Source organism: Ambystoma mexicanum, unplaced genomic scaffold, assembly GCF_040938575.1.
Source record: "Ambystoma mexicanum isolate Mex_15411 unplaced genomic scaffold, UKY_AmexF1_1 Mex_scaf11, whole genome shotgun sequence".
In the NCBI taxonomy this organism is placed as follows: domain Eukaryota; kingdom Metazoa; phylum Chordata; class Amphibia; order Caudata; family Ambystomatidae; genus Ambystoma; species Ambystoma mexicanum.
The window spans coordinates 3,074,374-3,095,337 of NW_027182336.1; the positions used below are offsets into that span (position 1 = coordinate 3,074,374).

The window sequence follows — 20,964 nt, forward strand, 5'->3', positions numbered from 1 at the left end:
CACCTGAAAACCCAAGGCTAGGTCTAGATCGTAAAACCAAACCCAAAGAGAAGGTTTTATTTTTTTTACTGTGGGGTGGACTCAAATCTATTCATGAGGAGAATATAACAAGGTTGTGGCTGAAGACAGAAGGATAGAGCGAAACAAGGGTGCTATCCCTGCCTAAAGTGCACTCTTAACTAGGTTGCGGTGTTACAACGCCTGTCTACTAGTGACAGAATAAGAGTGAAATTACCACTTCTATGATATGTAATACGTTCAACCTTGAGAGTCCCAACCCACTCTGTTCCCGATTGGCTTAAATCGGAAGAGACTACCAGTAAAACCAGGGAAAGGAAAGAGAGTCAACCCAGGAAAGTTGTGTTTTTGGGATTTTATCCTATTTCCCTAAGTTGTGTCATTTTTAAATTTGAGTACCCCAGGAGCAGTGTGCCAATCAATGGGCTATTAAAACAATGTCTATCCCATTAGATGACACATGGTTCGGTTTGAAGAGAAAAATTGACTCTCTTCGCTTTCCTGGGTTGACTCTCTTTTCCTTTCCCTGGTTTTACTGGTAGTCTCTTCCGATTTAAGCCAATCGGGAAGAGAGTGGGTTGGGACTCTCAAGGTTGAACGTATTACATACTATAGAAGTGGTAATTTCACTCTTATTCTGTCACTAGTAGACAGGCGTTGTAACACCGCAACCTAGTTAAGAGTGCACTTTAGGCAGGGATAGCACCCTTGTTTCGCTCTATCCTTCTGTCTTCAGCCACAACCTTGTTATATTCTCCTCATGAATAGATTTGAGTCCACCCCACAGTAAAATAAAAAAAAACCTTCTCTTTGGGTTTGGTTTTACGATCTGGACCTAGCCTTGGGTTTTCAGATGGTTGCTAGTAGCTTTTAAACAGTTGTGTGCTGCCTAACCTTTTGTGTGAATATTACTTATCTAAGGGCAATACCCTGTCAATTTATAGAAATTGCCCCATTGTTTGTTCCAGTCTCAGTTGATGACAGGATTTGCTGATTATGTATTGGCTGCTCATCCCACGCAGTACCTTCTCGGGCTGCCATGCCGTAAGTAACCCATACAACCCCAACTCATAAATACCACATGATTGTGTAGTTACCACTGTACTGCTAATGAAGCCCTTTTGTGGTATTATGTTGTTGCAAAGATAGGCATGGTAAACTTGATGAAGCACAAAGGGGGTTCCTAACAGAACAACTTCTCCTAAATTATGTGAATTATTAGTCTGGATCTGTTTCTAAAGCTCAAGTCAAATCTAATTTTTCAGGTTAAATAGCACAAATTATTTTGTTACACTTCCAACATTATGATTTAATCAAATGTTTTATTCAGCAGTGTTTGATTCATATTTGCATTGTAAAAAACACAATCACATACTAATGGGTGTTGTCAAAAAATAACAAATGATAACAACCACATACCAAACACTGATGTGTGTTAAGACACAGGACACAAGTAACAAACAAATACAATCTAATTCTCACCGACAAACAAACTAAATTGTTCTAAAAACAACGCAACTGAATTGCGAGAATTGTCCAAGGTCGAAGCATGTCAACTGATGGGCAAGATCATTTGCTGTGCAGATCACTCAGAATCAGCGTTTTACTTCGATACAGTAGGATTTGTATGAGAGTGAATCTCTGTGTATCATGTTCTTTGTGGGCTGCTTTTGTGGTGCCCGAAGTGTTAGTAAAGATCAAATGACACACGTAAACGTGTTATGAATGACTTAACACCATTTGCAATGACTAAGAGGATTTGTTTTTTTTGTCGTTTTTGCAGGCAGGTTGGGTACATGCAATAGATGCCCCTTTTGCGTCTTTCATTCTGCACCGCCATCCTTAACAAACTGCCAGGCTATTATGCAAGTCTATGCAAAAAGGACGAGCATACTTGTCCTTGGCACTTAAGGGGTTAAACCACTTGGTTTTAATGCAGCATGTCATTTTTTCCGCTTGCTTTGAATCAATAGATTTTTATGGAATACGCCAGTTTCTAACACCTAGTAAAAGCAGGCAGATTCAATTGGAATCCACTGTAAATGCAACCCACAATTGGTATTTACAGGAAGCATTTACACTTTTTCCTAAACGTAATGCAAAAAAAAGTGTTAAGCTGGAAACGTCAGGTTTTAGCCTGAAAATGATGAAGATTGCACAGAGGGAACTGCATTGAATGAAAGTACAAGCAGGGCCAGTACCCGCCAATCAAATAACATTCTTTTTTTAAATGAGGCCTATGTGGCTCGTAGCTTAGATTTTGGGAACTTTGGGTGTTTGTAACTCTGTTTTTATGTGTGCACATTTATAAAGATATGTGAATCACTTGCTATGGGTGGAATGTACGTGTACTAGTCTATGTGCATGATTCGATCCCTCTAGCACGGTCCATGAGGGGCATGCCTATGTGTGGGTTGGGGTATTTGTGATAGCATATTATGCTGGGGGGATCACCATGTACCTGTATGTTGATGTGTTTTTTGATTGCTCTGTATTTTCAGGTTTGGCTGATTGGTGAAAAAGTCACCAGTTTGCAACATGTCCTTATCTATGGTAAACAAGGGCTAGGATGATCGAGTAACATAAGTACTGCAGCTCATATATTCGATCTCATGTGCATCTTTCGGCATTCAAAGGGGATGCACACAACATCGAATTATGTGAGCACCTGCTACATGTCTCAGTGGTCGCCCCATGAGGCGGGGAGGGCAGGAACACATGCCCATTTTTAGCTAAAAGCAGCAGGAGATGGGACAGTGTTGTGCTCTCTTCCTAGTTTCTGCCATCAACTGAACTGCGAAAAGGTCAAATTCATAAACTCAAAAAGAGAACTGCCTCGGTATTGCAGTACATATCTCGGTTCTTTTATAATAGTAACATGTGAAAAAGAGCTTTCAAATGGTGGATTTTCCAATACATATTGCTCAAAAAGGAGTATGTTTATAAAAGCAGTTCTGAAGAAAAGCTGATGAAAAAAAACTAGACTAGGCCTGCTACATTACCCAGAAAGATTGTTCCGCCGCAGCATCCAGTACGTTTATGGCAGGCGTCTGCAACCTTTCCAATTGTAGATATTGTTGACTATAGCTACCATCAACTTTAGCCAGCACGCTCAAGGATGAGGGACTATAAGAGTCATAATCTGATCCTTGATTTATAGAATATGACAGTTTATTGGGTATGAACCGGTCAGGGGGACATGGGACCTCTCTCAACCTGACAGATATGATATGGCATTTATAACACGCCTATACACAAGTGTTTCAAGGCGCGACGAGGCAAGGGAGGGGAACAGAGGGAGGACAGACAACGATCCTACTTGGCCAGGTGTCATTCAGATCGCGCAAGTGCGTGGGGAGGGGGCAGGGACAGTGCAGTACATGGGAAAAGATAATAACAATAAGTAAGTAACGGCCAGCATGTGGCAAGTGCAGGATAAGTGCAAACATCAGGTGTCACGGCTGGTAGGGGGACTGTAGGGATACAGAAACAGTCCCCAAGTGCAGGGTTGCCAGGCAGGCAATGCAGGGGTTCAACGCTGGTGGGAGAGGGACCTGATCCCGAGATCGGAGGGTGTCAGGTAGCCAGTGTAGTTTCGGTTAAAGCCAGGAGGTCAGCAGAGGAGAGGAGGAGAAAAAGCTGAAGCAAAGAGAAAAGTTTTGAGGTGCTTCCGGAACCGCAGATGGTTCTCCTCAAGTTTAAGGGAGGCAGGGAGGCTGTTCCAGAGGGAGGCACCAGCCAAGGAAAGAGATCTACCACCAACTCATTGCTTGGGGAAGCGACTGACCCTGAGGGAGTTGGAGGCGGATGAGCGAAGGGCTTGAGATGGAAGATATTTAGGAAGAGAGAGTTAAAGGTATTGAGGCCCCAGGACCCAGAAGGCCCTGTGAACGATGCAGAGGGTTTTGAATTTAATCCTCAGAGCCACTGCAGAGATTTCAGTCCTGGAGAGATACGATCCCTGGTCTTGAGACCAAGGACAAGTCTCGCAGTCGTAGAGGGCGGAGAGTAGAAGCAGGCAGATTTAGAAAGAGGCTGAGCTTCTGGGGGAAGGAGAGGAAAGGAAGAATACCTCTGAGGAGGTGCAGCTGGTAGTGTGACTTTTTAGAGACGTCGGAGATGTGAGGAGAGAAGGAGAGTGTGGAGTCGAAGATGACCCCACAGTTTTTAGCCTTGCCGTGCCGGTGGGAGCAGGAAGAGGGCCAAGAGAGGCCGGCCAGAGAGCTATAGGAAAGGAGGGGGAGCGGGTGTGCCGATGAGGAGAATCTCAGTCTTACTGGCATTAAGGCAGAGGTCATTCGTGGCACACCAATCCTGGATAGCAGGCAGACAGTCAGAGATGAGGGAAGGAGAGGAGGAGGCCGAGGGTAGCCTGAAAATGAGCTGGGTGTCATCCGCATAGCACTGAAAGTTGGGGCAGAGAGCGGCGATGCAGTGGGCAAGGAGTGCCAGGTATTGGTTGAACAGCCAGGGAGAGAGGTTAGACCCCTTGGGGACACCACAGGTAGAGAAGAAGATAGCGGAGAGGAAGGACCCAAGTTGGACCTGGGAGGGTCGGTCAGAGAGGAAAGAAGTCAGCCAGGCCAGAGCCTGACCAGTGATACCCAGGTTATCACGGAGACGGTTGAGCAGGATGGCATGGTTGACAGTGTCAAAGGCAGAAGAGGGATCAAGCAGGATGAGGACGCAAGGGGTGTTAGAGTCAAGGTTGGAGAGGTCTTCACAGATGTTCAGGAGAGCAGTTTCTGTACTTCTTGCAGCTCTGAAGCCAGACTGATGGTCATGAAGACAGCCAACAGATTCAGTGTGGAGATTAAGCTGGGAGGTGGCCAGTTTCTCCAGGAGCTTGCCCGGGAAGGGAGTGATGGAGATTGGGCAATAGTTAGCCGGGCAGGAGGGGTCGGCAGAGGGTTTCTTAAGAAGAGGGTGCACAAGGGAGTGCTTCAGAGGGGATGGGAAGACTCCAGTGGCAAAGGAGTGATTGCAGAAATCCGCCAGGGCAGTAGCCAGAGCGTCAATGTGGTCCTTGATAGGTTTGGAGGAACAGGGGTGTTTTGATGAGACTTTCATAGATCGGACTTGTCTAGAAACCTTGTCTGAGGAGAACAGGGAAGGAAGAGAGGTGTCAGCAGAAGGGCCAGAGGAAGATCAGGGAGTCTGGGGAGGGAGGGGATAGGAGGAGAGTGAGGACAGGATGGCCTGAGTTTTAGAGATGAAGTGAGAAGCCAGTGCCGTGCAGAGGGCCTGGGAAGGGACAGGAGAGGTAGAGACCGCGGCAGGATTGGCCAGTTCCTTGCAGATTTTAATGAGTTCAGCCGAGTTGTTAGATGCCGCAGAGACGCAGGTTTGGATATGGGCTCTCTTCTTGGTTAGGACAGAGAGCCGGTATTGCCTTTGGAGCAGGCGGCAGGCCAGTTTGTCAGAGGATGTACATGAAGCGCGCCATTTCCTCTCGGCCACCCTCCACTTGCTTTTTAGGGTAACGAGGTCTGAGTCGTACCAGGAGTTGCACTTGGCTTTGGGCTTCAGGCGGATTCTCATGACAGGGGCAAGGATATCAAGAGTATCAGATGTAGCAGAGTGGAACGAGGAGAGGGCCTTGTCAGGGTGGGATTCAGCCAAAGGGGTGTGGGGGTTGAGAAGGTGGCAGCGCAAGCCTCAACTGACACATGCTTCATGGGTCGGATGACTGAGAAGGTGGGTGGCAGTGATGGAAGTGGCTTGGCCTGAGGGGCAGGGAGGGTGAGGTGGGAGGAGAGGAGAAAGTGATCACTCCAGGAGAGAGGAGTGGAGAGAGGGACAGAAATGAGAAGGTCTGAGGAGATCAGAACATCCAGAGTGTGCCCTGCAGAGTGAGTCGGGCCAGAGGGGAGAATAGTGAGTAAGAGTCGCAGAGGTCGCGAAAGAGTCCAGAGGGAGGACAGGAGGCATCCAGGTGGATGTTGAAGTCCCAAAGAAGGAGAGTGGTTGAAGCCAGGAGTGAGGAGGAGTGGTCCGCCAATCTGAAAGGAAGGAGGAGATCTGACCAGGTGGCCGATAGATAGCCACAGTAAGGGAATGGCTAGGGGAGAGAGAGAGCCTGCATATGAGGCATTCAAAAGAGGAGTAGTCCTGTGTAGGAGTGACAGAGGCAGGAATCCATTCAGGGAATATGAGGGCTACACCCCCTCCGGACCTGGGCGCAGAGAGGATCTTGTAGCCGTCAGGTAGGAGTGTGTTAAAGCTAGTGACAGAGCTGGCTCTGAATCATGTCTCAGTCAGACCGAGGACACTGAGGTCAAGTTCTTCCAGAAGGCAGCAGATATCAGAGGAGTGTTTGACAGCAGAGCGAGAGTTTAGAGTGGCAATATGGAGAAGGTTGCCATCCTTAAAGGACTTCCGGGGAGGGGTACAGATCAGAGGTATGCCCTTCGGAGGTGTAGGAGCCCGATAGGGGGCAGATAGGGAAGGAGAAGGCAGGGTAGCCAAGGAGGAAGCAGAAGGGGGAGGCGAGGTAGCCGCGGAAGGGGCAGAGGGGACAGCAGGAGAAGAAAGGAAATTCATGAGGCGTGGGAAGCGCCTATCAAAGAGGTGAAGGTTGGCCTGAGGGCCTTGGACCAAGACGGTCCCATTTGAGTAAACATTAATGACCTTAGAGGAATGGAAGGAGGCCAGGGGGGCATCCCAACGGGTGCCACCATTAATGGGAGAAGAGGAGAAAGGGGAGAGCACAGAGACCAAATGAAGGGTCCATAGGTCTGACGAAGGAACGACAAAGAGGATGTCGGTGAGAGTTTCCTTGGAGGAGGCACTGTTGTAGGTGTCAGCAATAGGGAGGCTTGGGTTGGAGACCAGGATGTCCTTTTTAAACTTCTTCCTACCAGATTTAGTGAGGAGGGCAGGATAGTCGATAGAGAAGCAGTTAGAAAAAATAGGAGACCGAGAGCACCATAGAATAGGTAAGGAGAGGGGAGAAGAGAAGAAGAAAGGAGTGGGAAATGGTAGGGGAGAAACTAGGGAGGGACACAGGGCGGAAGCAAGCACACGAGACAGCGAGAGGCAGGACAGGATGAGCAGTTGGACAAGATGACGAACTCAGAATTAAGGAAGTAGCACAATGCAATTATATTTTAAATTAACAGTTGGAAAAACTGTTTGGGAATCCTCAATAGAGGGAAAAAGGCCTAGGTTTCACAATGCATTTCCGAATTTAGAGACAGTGCAATTTGTTTATTAGGGAAGCACAATAAGTGGGAAGGGGGAGCCAATCAGGGAGGGGGGTGGGTGGGAAGGCAAGAAGGGAGGCGGGAGGAGCAAACAAGGAAATTAACACAACGGGGCTTAACAATGATCCGGGGGGCAGGGGGCACCAGACAAATTAAAATAATTGCGCCCAAAGAACAAAGCCCAGGAGGGTCTCACCGGAGGCGTGACAGCTGCAGCACCCGCTCAAGCAGAGATGGAATTGGCAAGCGCAATGTGCGGCTGCTAACCAAACCAGCAACAGGGAAGTAAGAGCACCAATCAGGGCGTGGGGTGGGCGGGCAGGCAAGGAGGGAGGCGGGAGGAGCAAACAAGGAAATGAACACAACAGAGCTTAACAATGATCCGGGGGAAAGGGGCACCAGACAAACTAAAATAATTGTGCCCAAAGAACAAAGCCCAGGAGGGTCTCACCGGAGGAGTGGCAGCCGCAGCACCCGCTCAAGCCAAGATTGAGATAGGTGAACTACATGGGCAATGCCAGAGCCAGACCTACTGCAGTGCAGAGGTGGTGTGATAGAGCTGAGAGAGACCCCCATCCCAGGATCCCGATAATGTGTGAAGTTATATATGTGCCTCAATGCCTCTTTCCCTGATCTGGTCCCTTTCAGCCTCTGTCCTGACCAGCTCTATCTTTCTAATATGTCAGATGGTTCCTGGAAAGCAGCATATTCCAGAGACAAACAACAAGGACTATGGGTACCACAATGCACCTTAATCAAACAACAAAACCTGACCAGGAACAGAGGAAACGAAGTGCTTGCTCCAATGAAGATGAATCATCCCCCCCCCCCATTCAGGAGACAAGTAGGAGACCCAACACCTAACACAAAGTACCCAGACATGCTATAGAGTGAAAGTAAAAAGACACCAGGAGAGAGCTGGCCAGCACTAAGGGAGACCAGGGAATACTCCCCAAAACCTTTGTGGGCACTGTCTTACTGAATATAGGAGAAGTACAGAGGACAAATGATAACAGAGACCGCTTGAAGGAAAGGGAGGCTATAAAGGGGAGCGGTTAAATGTTCTTATGTGGTCTCCAAGGAGATATTCCAGCCCACAAGGAGGGGAGATGGCACAAGTTGGCGATAGACAAGATAGTGATGGGCCCAGGGAAGTACCCAATGAAGGCTCAAGGACATTGCTAGACATTCGGGCCTCATTACACGGATGGCGGTAGGGATTTACCGGTACCGGTAAAATACCGGTACTGGTAAATCCTTACCGCCTTACTACGAGGTCCCTTTGCGGGTTGGGGGATTTAACGCCTGCTTTTTGCAGGTGTTAAAATCCAACCCGCTAAGGGACCTCAGAGCTAATTACGGCACCGCAAAATTGCGGTGCTGTAATTAGTGCCTTCCCCATTCCCATAGAGTCCTATGGGGCAGAAATGGGAATGGGGAAGGGCAATGGTGGAAGGGGGATTTACCGCCCCTCCAACCTTGGAATGGGGCGGTCAATCCCCTTTCCGCCAAGGCGGTGCCGGTATTTTACCGGCATGAGCCATGGCGCTAATAGCGCCATGGCTCACCGCCTACCGTGTAATGAGGCCCGAAGAATCTGTCTACATATACCAAGAACAGTCATCATGCAGTGAGAGGTGTTTCGGTGAGGTGAAGGAGGACCAAGAGAGGAGTGTGTAGCAGGTGGATGAGAATTTGGAGTAGAATGTTGTCATGTTTGGAGAGAGTGAAAGCAAGATGTTGGGATTGAGAGATCGGTAACAATTTGGTCTCATCTATAGATGTGATTGAGAGAGAGAAAGTGAAAGTTTGAGATAAAGGTGTATGATCAGGAGAGTTGGGAGAAAATGGACATAGGGGAATGAGAGGCGGGGTGAGGCGAGAGTGGTGACTGACAGAAGACCAGGAAGGGCAAGGAGGGTAGAGACGAGTAGTGAGAGGGAGATTAAGATCAGGAAGTAGGCAGAGATTGAACACAGGAGAGTGGGGGTGAGAAGTGAAATGCTGCCACAAGAGGACGGGTACTACAAGACCACGTCTATCCCAGTTTCAGTCACCGAAGGCCATGACCTCTAGGCCTCTGATGATTATGGTGAGCCTAGACAATAGGGGTAGCCTAGCTATAGTGTACACATCTTGTAACAAGTCATTTTGGAATAGGGAGACTTAGTTGGGGAGGTGGGAGCCACCTTCAAGGTTGAAAGCAAGATTACAAGGACCTTTCCTAAACTCCCAATCACCTGTTTTTCTTTGTCGCTTCATGATAAAAACTGAAAATATTATGACATTGTCACTCCATTTATTGAAGGGTTGCCACAGTACTCATGTCTGCCGTTAGAAAGACCCAGCACAGCAGAGTAATGTTTACGCTGCGGGGAAAAGAAGGCTTGCTAACTATTTGTGCCCAAACAGAATAACATGGCCACCATAAATCCTATGCAAGAAAAATAAATATCGAGACAGCTGAGAAGAAATGTTGAAAATGCAAACTCAAGCCAAGAATATTCCCAATACATAAAACACACCCATAAACATAATCACTGCCATCTTGAGGCTGCATGCTGTATCAAACCAATAACACCACAACAAAGGACAGAAACCAAAGTGGAGAAATCAGACACAAATCACATGGAGAAGATTCTGAACACCAAAAACAGCAAGATATGCCACCAAACAATATAGGATTAAACACAACCCAAAACCCTGCAGATAGTGAACTAACATAAATTAAACCACGTATACTACGCATGGCAACAGAAGAATCATTACTCTGTAATAAGATTTGAACAACACAACTGAAAGCAATGTTGGGCTAGATTCACAAATATCTGCATCGAATCTAATCAAGACATGCCTGTATCCATCTCAGATTTGCATCTGGTATATTACACCCAACTCGAAATGCCTAAAACATGTGCACACCTAGAACATCATGGGCATGCACATGTGCAAACGCGCTTCACAAAGTTTTGATCAAGGGGATCTCACGGCCCTGCTGCTGATAAGCAGAGCACTGACATACAACCACTTCTTTCGAAAGCATTGCCCAGGTTTATGTCTTCTCATTGCTTGATGACAAGGAAGTAAATCCGTACTTAGATTTTAGTGGATAACAATGAGTATATTGGATGAAACATTTCATGGGGGCGGGAGGGGCAGTGAAACACTATTTTAAATTGTTAATTCACTGAGTAAACACAATGGATGTCTAACCTCCAAAGAGATTCAAAAGGCCTACGTGGCCTTTGGGTGTGCTGCGCTTTATAAAAAAACCAATAACATAACATAACAAAAGTAGACGATTGGGAGGCTGTATAAAGATCTGGCATAAAGAAGAACAAGTTGAACACATAAGACCAGAAAAAAAGAGGCATGTGGTATCTGTGGAGCTGCACATCTGGAGAGCTACTACAATTACAAGCTGATACTCCATTCACCTACAAGTACTACACCCCCAGCAGAATCTCCATACTATGGCCATAACATAATTCACGGTTTATAATCTGAAGTCCTTGCTTTCCAACCAAAGGAAAACAAACTGAGGTGTGAAGATTTAAATGCAAGAATGTTCCGGCAAGTCGACTAAATTACCATAGTAATTACCAAGGCTGGGAAATGATCACAAAACCTACAACCACGGAAAAAAATTGCTAATCCAATGCATAGCGTTAGGCCTACTCATTGTAATTGACAGAGGAAAAGGGGACACCTTGGCTCAATGAACTGTAATTGCTCACTTGGTATCAGTGTGATTTGCTATGTTATTACCAACATACATACACATAGGATCAAAACATTCACAATAACACCCGAGAGACACTTATTCAATCACTATCAGAACATGCACGGATTATTACGCAAATTGACAATTCAAAGGGAGAGATTGAATTGTTCTATGCACCAAGTGCTACCATTGACAAAAACTTTAAAACTTTATATAATATACTTAGGCAGCACCAGGATGAGGTCAAACTAAGGAAATCTCGTAAATTCTCTCGTGACGATAGGGACTATCATGACGATAGTCTATATGTATCAAGCTAAATACGATGAAGTATAAAGATCGAGAAACAGTAGTGCCGCAACATCACCAGTAAACTCAGACATTGAGAGTGATTCAGATAAACAGGGAACCACTGGTACTGGAGATGTAGCAAGCGCATTTGATATGCAATCACCCTCTGATGCTGAGGGCTGTATGGATAATATACCTGAACCAGCTGTTCCGTCTCCTTTTTTAGAACAGTCAGACGATGCAAAAAGGGAAACCGTCAAGCTTCCAATACCAAAAAGCAAGTGAGATTTCAATTACCAACTGGCCCAAATATACCAACGGCAGGCACACTCCAAGGGGAACAAGGGGCAGGCAACATGGCAGGCGGAAACGCACAACCTCTACCCCATTGAGTGACCAGGGCTTCTTATCTGAGATCACTTCAGAATCAAAACCGGTAGACCTTGTGTTTAACCTCAGTTCTTACCAACTTAACCCAGAGGAGCATTCTGTACTCAATAAGGGTTTATCATTTGTCCCCTCTGGGTTTAACAACTTGGTGGAAATTCAAATTGATATTTTCAAATTCATATTATATCATATCTTTTCATTCCTTCTTTCCAATGTGCCGCTTTTCATTCGATCCCCGGTAGAACTCAATTGGACACACCGCAACTGCGAGGAATAAATAGGTAAACATTGTGAAGGTTGTTACCTATTTTCCATATTTGAGTATTAAAAGACAGACATAATATAGTCCATATGTCTTGACAATCTAATTAGTCAGCATAACAGGGTATGTAAGAGGCGTAGGCATTATTTATGGTTAACCCCTTGCCCCTGCCCCCCTCCGTTTTTTGCAGAATTGAACAAAGTGATACAATTGAAGCGGATGATTAAATTGGTAAGTGCCATACACATAATATTAGTTCTAATATATTAGATTACTTTACCAATCGATTTGTGAGGGAGTTTATACTTACTGATAATCGTACAAGTTTATTATTTAATTGTTACTACTATTATAGAACGAACAAGTCATAGACGAGTTTGCAAGGTACAGTCCCTAATAGGATAACACATACTACCCTATCTGTTGGATAACTCATTCCTAAAACATGACTAGCGGATACTAATTTGTTTTTTCTGCTTGTCTCTCTATATGTATGTACGTCTTCTGTTGACATTATTTTAAAATGGTGGACGCATTTATATTGATGAATGTATGATCACTTATGTGTAATTATGTGTTTTGCTATATATGTTATATTGCAATTGCTTTTTGCTAAATACGGCATGTGCCAATCTTGCCCTTGTTTTCTTGCCTTTAATGGCACTTTGTTTACCTGATGTGATTTTGCCTGTAATGGCACTGTGCTTACCTTTGGTGATTCATTTTGAAAAATGAGCAGCCTCGGAAGAAGAGCACGGCTCGAAACACATGTCAGGTTGTTGTACATATGAAATAAATCAATTGCAGTTATGCATTAATTACTAACAGTGTGCGCAGTGTGATTGTATACTTCTATACATACAATTTTGTTTCTGTGGAGTATTTAGGCAAAAATACCCACAACTAACTAACAACTGCAGCCTTGTGTTTTTGATTACCAGTTTGCTAGTGCTTGGGTATCTAAGTCTTCCTTGCCACATTCTTCATACAAGTTACAAAGGATCAACAGACACCCCCGGATGCGGAAATAACACTGAATGAGACCAAACAAGCTCTACAAAATGTTGGACATTTTGCAGCATGAATTCCTAATTAGGTGAGCTGCTGAAGCCGAAGACAGGCAAACCAAAAGAGGCCTTTACAAAATGATGCAACTACCTCTAACATCTTACATAGTTGCCACTTATCGATGTAATGATCCCAAGGAATGATCATAAATCTATACAAAAGTGGGAGCACCCTCAAACCAAAGAATTAAGCAGGCATCTGTGTGGGGAGTACAATATATATGCTTTGTTGTTGCATCCCAAAAAAAAGATACACACATTTCTCCAGTAGAGATTCCTCGATCAGGAGCCAGGTAAATGTTGCCACTAGCCATAGAAGACTAGAACACAAATAACCACAATAAATAAATAAACACCCTAAATACACTGACAGACACATATGCGTCTACACAGACTCGATGGCAGGGATATTATGGAAGCTTCGACAAAGTGGCATAGGAGCAAAAATCTATGAGATACATAAGAAAAGGTACCAGACCAAATGCAATATTCAATAAACAGCATGAAATTGTACTCATTTACACGGGGGAAAGGAGTGAAACAGGGGTGCTTCTTGAGCCCTATCCTCTAATTTGTAAATGCATAACTTACCTATCAGTGTTGAGGGCAGTCCGACCGCAGGTCTACAATTGAGGATACAAATATTGTCCTCTATGCTGATGACCTGGTTCTTCTGTCACCAACTCAAGAAGGATCACAAAAATGTTGGAACAATGTTGGAGTTTATGGTCCATAAAAAAAATACAAACAAAACTATTGTTTTGATTATTTAAAAAAAGCCAGAGACTACGGTAATTAAAATAATGTTTACTTCAACTGGTACTAGTACAAACTAAAGTCTCTGCATTACCTGGGATTAACTTTAGTACTCCAAGAAGCTTCACACAATTCATGAAAGCATTACACAAACATGTACCACAGGCATATTATAATATCCTATGAAATCTAAACTGCTTAACTGCTTGACCGTATCATGAATGCCTGCCACAGTGCAGAGCCACTTCATAGGCGGGCCACGATAGGAGATGGACAGCCACATTGTAAATATGCAAGTCCAACGTCCTAAACGTGTGTGCAAGTATAAGTTGAGAAAACTCTTTTAGCAAGGCATTAGACCCCGGGTAGTGACATGGCTGTCATGTGATATTGTATTTAGGGTAGATATCGTTTTACCATACTCCTAGGGAGTTTTCAGGCTGTCTGCTACATAGTAAAACACGTGTATAGAAAAGTATTTCTTTTCTTTCTTATCATCACACCTATATTATTTGATAAGGTTATGTAGCTTGGATTTATTTTGAATATGTAGATCAAGCTTAATCAAGTATAGTTGTTGTAATGATCAAGAGGTCTGCCATGTTAGAATAGGCCATTGTTAAAGGCTGAAGATTTTGCCATTTTAGTGTGCTAGGCTTCATTTTTGAGCTATGGTCATTTAATGTAATTGTATTCCTGCTGTTGGGCAGAAAGCTCCAAGTAGCCAAGGACAGGATGGAGAGGGATGCTGAACAGTTTCCAGTTAATTGCAAGGGAGGAAGTTCTCAGGGGCCTGAAACTAGACTCGAGACAGAAGGGGCCTTTCCAGACGATAGACAAATGAATACAAAATGGTTGGGAAGGTCACAGAAGGCCCAGACAGCAGCATTGCCAGAATGAAGAATTAAGGTTGTGAGCACAGCACCCCCACTGAAAGCAGGATGCTCAGTGCAGTGGTGAATGTGCCTTGGTAAATAGAAGAAATTAATTTCCAGAAGCAGGGCCTCAGACACGTTTTTTCATGCAGCTATTCATTGGGAGAAGATAACTAGAGGGTTGCGTCCAGGGTTGGTAGTCGCAGAGTGAGCAGGTGCAAGGAGCGGGAGGCCAAGAGACCCAATTATGGGGAAGGGATTGTGGTGTTCCATGGGTTGCAACAAAGTTTTGACCTCGCTGATTTCCATTCACTATATAATTGGTCCGTCTCAGTGGAATGCTACATCCCGAGCTGTCTCAGGTGTTGCTGTCCAATTAGGATAGAGCTTTTTTATCAATTGCACCATGAAGGGTGCAAACAAAATAAAAAGATGCATTCTGTGCTGACTATGAAATTATGTCATGTTCGAGGGGTGGTATTTTGATGGTCACGAGAAAGGAAGCCTCCAATCACATTGTTTAATGCATAGTGTTTTTAGGGGCTCAATTACAAATATCCAATGGAAATGTTAGAATTAAAATTAATGTTACATTTGTAGAAAATATTTATTTTGTGGTTTCTTGCTTTAAATATTATAGTCTGAGAGGTCATTTTGAGGTGGTCCTCAGTTCAGTTCTACACAGCTGTCTGAGTCTCCCGGCCGCATTTACAAATAAAAGCTGTTTTTTCTTGCAGTTTGTGCACTCTATTTTTGATGACTTTTGCATCACTTTTGGAAAACCTGGGGGTACTTTACCTTTAGAACATCCTTTGTATTTCACAGAGAATGCTGAGGATGTGGACGTCCATGTCCTCCACATTTAAGAGGTTAATATGAAATAACCTGTGCCATTACATTTTGATTAAGAGAATACTCCTATGTGGAGACTGCACCTTATCGGGTCTGAGACGGCACCAACAGAAAGAATGTATAGGCACCTATGGTCCACCGAAAGGGAACCAATGATGTGTGCAGAGGTGTATTGGACACATATACCACCTACCACCAGATATACAAAATCAATTAATCGAGTTATGGACCCATCATGAACAATGTGTTTGTCAATCCTAACCCCTTTAAAACAAATAAAAAAGGAAATTAACTGGAGAAACATCACTAGTAAAAACAGACATTTAATATTTGCATCCCTGGTTTACAGAAGCTCAAGATCATTACATAAGGGCATGCTAAATATAGATAGAGGCAAAGAGCAAGATGAAATGTTTCATGGTAGTGTAGAAGGAATACAACCTTGCGGAGTAACCATTAAGAGTTTTAAAAAAAAAACACAGACAGCTAAGGTCCAGACGTTCTGGAGCTCAAAAGTGGTAGACATGGAAAAGATCTGGAAAGCAGAAAAAGGCAGGCTCAGTAACCAGCACAACATGGATTTTGTCAAAGACGAAACATGGTCCCACATTCATTTCACAATACAGGAGATCATGAGAAAGAGCGCATTTGGAGATTTACAACGACGATAATAGATTCAACAAAACTGAATAATGAGCAGAAAACAATATATTTGATTTGATTTATTTGTAATGTGAAAAACAGACCAACCTGCATTTATGCACAGTGTCAAATAGCACTCAAAAAGGTGAACAGATCCTGCCTAGGGAGAGGCACAAATTAGTGCAAGAGATAGGTTTTTATTTTTTCCAATATACCGCCAAAGATCCTGCTAAGTGAATTTCCCCATGAAGTTGTTTCCACAATCTAGGAACTGCCCCAGAAAAAAAGTCCATCCCCTGTAGAAGTGCAGCACGACTGTGTGATTGCCAACAACATGAGGCCAATGAGGGCTTAACTTAGATACTAGAACTCTGTGTATATTTTGCTTCAAATATGTCCAACAAATATAAGTCAGAAATTCCATAGAGCTCACCTTCGGCAATACTTTCCATTCTTGCCAAAAAATAATTATTGTGTTCAGTAGTTGGCAGCATATATAATGCATATCAAAGTTCTTGTTCCAATTAATATCCTTTGAGTATTCCTAAGGCAAACCAAATGTCTGATGTTTAGAATGTTTTAATAAAAGGTTGTGTTCCATTTTGAGCCGATGCTTCTTTTCAGTTCGTTAATTCACATTGCTGCACAAAATGTTTGCTGTCCCTTTATCAACGGCTCTATCAACTGCTCCAAAAATCGAAAAGAAAAATAAATGTTTTAAAACACATATTTTTACTATTCAGCAATGAACAGTTAACTCAGTCAGTTGAAGGCGCATAACGTGACTGTACCTGTCAGGGATGTGCTGATATACCCCAAGGAACAAATAATAAAATGTGTTTGTACTCTTCATCACTTCTACATACTTTTGAGTATGTTAACCCTGTGCATACAGAGTGCGGCAGAGAGCGACGGAGAGCGCTGTTAATTTCAAGGATTTGTATTGTGCAATTTTCAGCTGACAGAAGTCTTTCTACAGTTTCACTGCAAGGATTTATGTCATTTCCATAAAACGTCCTACCTAGCGGGGTGCGCGTGCAGTGTCTTCCACATGTGCTTACACAGTGTGGCAGACAGGACTGCTTGTTTGAAGGATTTCGATGTGCAATTACGTGCTGACAAAAGTGTGTCTATCATTTCACTGCAAGGAGGAGTCTCATTTCCATAAAATTTCCCACCTAGCACGTAGCGCCTTCGATGTGTGACGTATGCTTGCACAGTGCAGCAGTTCAGCGAGTGAAGCGAGGGGTGTGTTGACCAACATCTTGAGTGGTAAGTGAGCCACTACAATTCATATTAAAGTTGGATTATAATTGGACAGTACATTTGGAAAGCACAGTCTTAGTCTGTCCACAAGCCACTTTGCACTTACCTCTCTGCATGTATGACTTCCGAAGTGGACATAAACTAAAATTACTCCCCAAGGCCGCAATGTCACAGGACTGCTCCGTCTCTGACTCAGACCTCATGCAAATGGCAATAGACCTTCCTCGCCCGTTGTCTCCATGGGAGGGAACTTTGTGGGCAGCAGGAGGTATGATAGTCAGCCACGACTCAAATTCCGGCCTAGGTATTGGGGACCGACCCTTGTGAACACTGAATCAGGAAAAATTACTTTGTGTTTTCCCCCGGCCTGAGACACTTCACTACAGGAAAGCGGGTGTAGAAGCATCGCGAGAGCTCCCGCTCTCGCGAGACTTCGCAACGCGACGAAGCCCGCCCCCGCGGCTTCGCGCGCACAGACGAGCGGAGAGAGCGACGCGATAAGGTGCGTCCCGCCAGCTCCTCCATAAACGGGGCTTGCAGTGCTTACACTGCACACGGACTTCAGGGAATATTACCCTGAGCCCCATTAGGCACGTTGGCCTTTATGTTTGAGACACGCATGTTGCGTGCATGGATGCATGAAACTGAGAAGGAATAAACGCGCCGTTAAAGACTCCTCGACTCCTGTCTTTACTGTAAGAAAATATACAACAGCGGGCTTCCCCCAGACCAACAAAAGGGGAGGCTGACGGTGCTCTCGCAAGTGTGCAACAAGTCAAATGTTTCCGCAACTCGCGCTTCAGGAATAGTGGATGCAAGATATGACAGTACAGTATGGCATAGAGATTTGGTGGATGTTTGCCCAGGGCCTAAAGACAGGTTGGCCTCGCCTGATCTTACTGAAGTTTCGATCTATGACTCAGATTAATTCTCCTCTAATGTATCAACTCTGACATCGTGCCCTCCAAGACGTCTATCTGCAATGTTAAGGCAGGTGGACCAGAAAGTGATTGAGGGCTCTGACAAAAATTGTGATGTGATTATTGAGGAAATAATTCGACAATGCAGCATTAAAAATAATTTCAAGGACTTTCTCACAGTAAATTCAATTCTAAGGTTGCAGCACCAACAGGAGAAATGTCTTAGAGGGTCATTCCGAGTTGGGCGGTAGGGGGTTAACGGCACCGGTAAGGATGCCGATGCCGTTAACCCCCTACCGCCCTATTCCGAGGTCCCTTAGCGGGTCCCACCAGGAACGGCTGGTCTGACTAGCCATTCTTAGCGGGACCCGTTAAGGGACCTTGGAGCTAATAACGGGCCCGCAATTTGCGGGCCCGTTATAAGCGCCTTCCCCATTCCCATTGAGCCCTATGGGGGCTCGAATGGGAATGATATTTGGCATGGGGATTTACCGGGTCCGCATAGGTCGGAATGTCTCGGTAAGTCCCCATTCCGCCTACCCGGACCCGAGTTTGGAAGTAGCCATGGTGCTTATAGCACCATGGCTACCTCCAAACTCGGAATGATCCCCTTAATGTTAGCATGAATGAATGAATGGAAACTGAGCCCCGGTTCAATACAAAAGGCCCAAAGAATTGGGGAAATTCAAGTGGAGGTGTTCTGTGGTAGCTCTAAGAATGTTATCACAGGCACTCATTTAAAAAATGTGATTCTCTCTGGTGACTCAGATTTACAAGCTTCAGTGGACTCTATCAGTTCTGAGGCCCCAGATACATTGGAGATTGCATCAAACCCCTGAGAAAAATCACCAGAGGTAGTTCCACTTGCAGGCGTGGAAAGGCCAAACAACTAGATCCTGAAATTTCATCTGGAAAAGAAGTGGTCAGGAAAAAAACGTTTAAGCAATCCTCAAGGAGATTTTTAAGAACTTTGGTAAACTAGCCCTCTGTCGTGACTGTGTTGAGAAACCAGCAACTGAAACACCTTGCGAAATCTCACAAGGGTCCACCATTGGTCTTGTGACCAATAAGGGAAGATGAAACAACTGTTGCTCCACCTGCTATGGTGGATTCTGAAATGATTTTGAGGGGAAAGACCATCCAACACCCATTAACAGGGATATTTCTGAAGGGGAAGGAGAGGTGATTACACAGTTGACTGAGCCCTATTCGTTAGCCTCAGTAAAGACGGGGAACATTTACCTCATTAGCAGTACAGACTGAGTCTACTTGCAGGAGAAGCAGCTCCTCTGCAGTACTGTTATATGGGCCCTCCTTGGGGAGAGATTGCCCTGTAAGTGACTCGCCGAAAGCTAAAGCACCAAAGCAGCAATGTCAGAGTGAGGAGCAGGAAAAACGAAGTGAACCTCCACCAACGGTTCCACAACTGCCTTTGTCAACATCTAGAGATTCTTAAAGGACGCATAAGGAAGCACTCTTTTGAAGGGACTGCGTTTCAACCTCCAAGATTTATATCCTTTAATCTGCAGAATTGGGGGCAACCAATGGCCTTTCAAGGTATCAAGGGATCCAAGGGGTCACTAGAATGAAGAGATGGAAACTGTTTCTTAAGAGGCGTGAGAGGTCTTGCACAATCACCTCCCCGTAATGGTCCACCTGAAAGGGACTTCTGCCCCATGTGGATTGGGGATACTTCTGAATCCCTTATACCGGGAAATTATCTAATACTTGTGGAATGCCTTTTGCCTAAGTACAAGGTAGTAATTCTGAACAGAACAAATATCTTAAGGCTCTTTGGTTCTGTGTTCCCATTGCAAACAACAACAAGTGATATCGCAAGAGTCAACGTCATTGACCTATATCGGACAGATCGTGTCCTTATCTACATTGGCTCAAAGGTGGGCTCTAACTTGATCCTGCAGGAATCGGGTTCGATTTGACTCCTTATTCAATATTAACTGACATGAAGGTGCAAGATCAAGTGAATCTTCCTGCAAGACTTCTTCCACACGAGTTTAGCATTTCAGCCAATGGATAAGGGTGCAAGGTCATCTCCACACATTCTTTTCATTAAGAAGGTGAAGCCGAACAGCACTGGTCCTGGGTGGCAGGTTCTCTAAATAGCCGAAGAAATAAGCAAAATATCTGTCAGGATCTTTAGTAAACGAGAAGATCTTTCAATGCTAGCGTGGAATACCAGGGGGGAGGGGAGTCATAAACTCCTTAATGATCCAGAGTTGGGGAAAATGCTGAAATCATATAGTATCACAATGTTACAAGAGTCTTGGTTACTGAAGGAAGCACATGCTGATGGATTCGTCTGAATGTCTCAACTGGCGAAGGCAAATGCACTAGGGCGCCCCTCTGGTGTTCTCTTGACTCCTGTTAAAGTTTCTGTGGGGATGCAAATCTCACTCATGGACTATTCTGTGCAGGGTTTACTTGCCCTGCAGCTGAAAAAGAAGGTTGTGAACATGGAGGTCAATCTCCTTGGGATACATATGTATTAGCATAAGGGGGTTTGTTCACTAGATGTCATGTTGAAGGTTGTTGTCTCGACTGTGAGCAGATGGCGTGATGTGACTCAGGGAGGCATGGTTATCTTTGCAGGGATCTAAATATACCCTGTCTGGAATACTCCTCGATTTCCATAGCAGACGTTGTCCTTCAGAAAATAATTATAGCCGAGTTTGTGG

General features: G+C 44.6%; 1 protein-coding gene across 2 annotated transcripts in view; it reads left to right on the forward strand.

Annotated features, from left to right (window-relative positions):
* Positions 1-20,964, forward strand: part of LOC138553514 (integrin alpha-X-like) — a 1,247,842-nt gene that overhangs the window by 1,196,006 nt on the left and 30,872 nt on the right. The gene's annotated exons all lie outside the window — the stretch shown is intronic.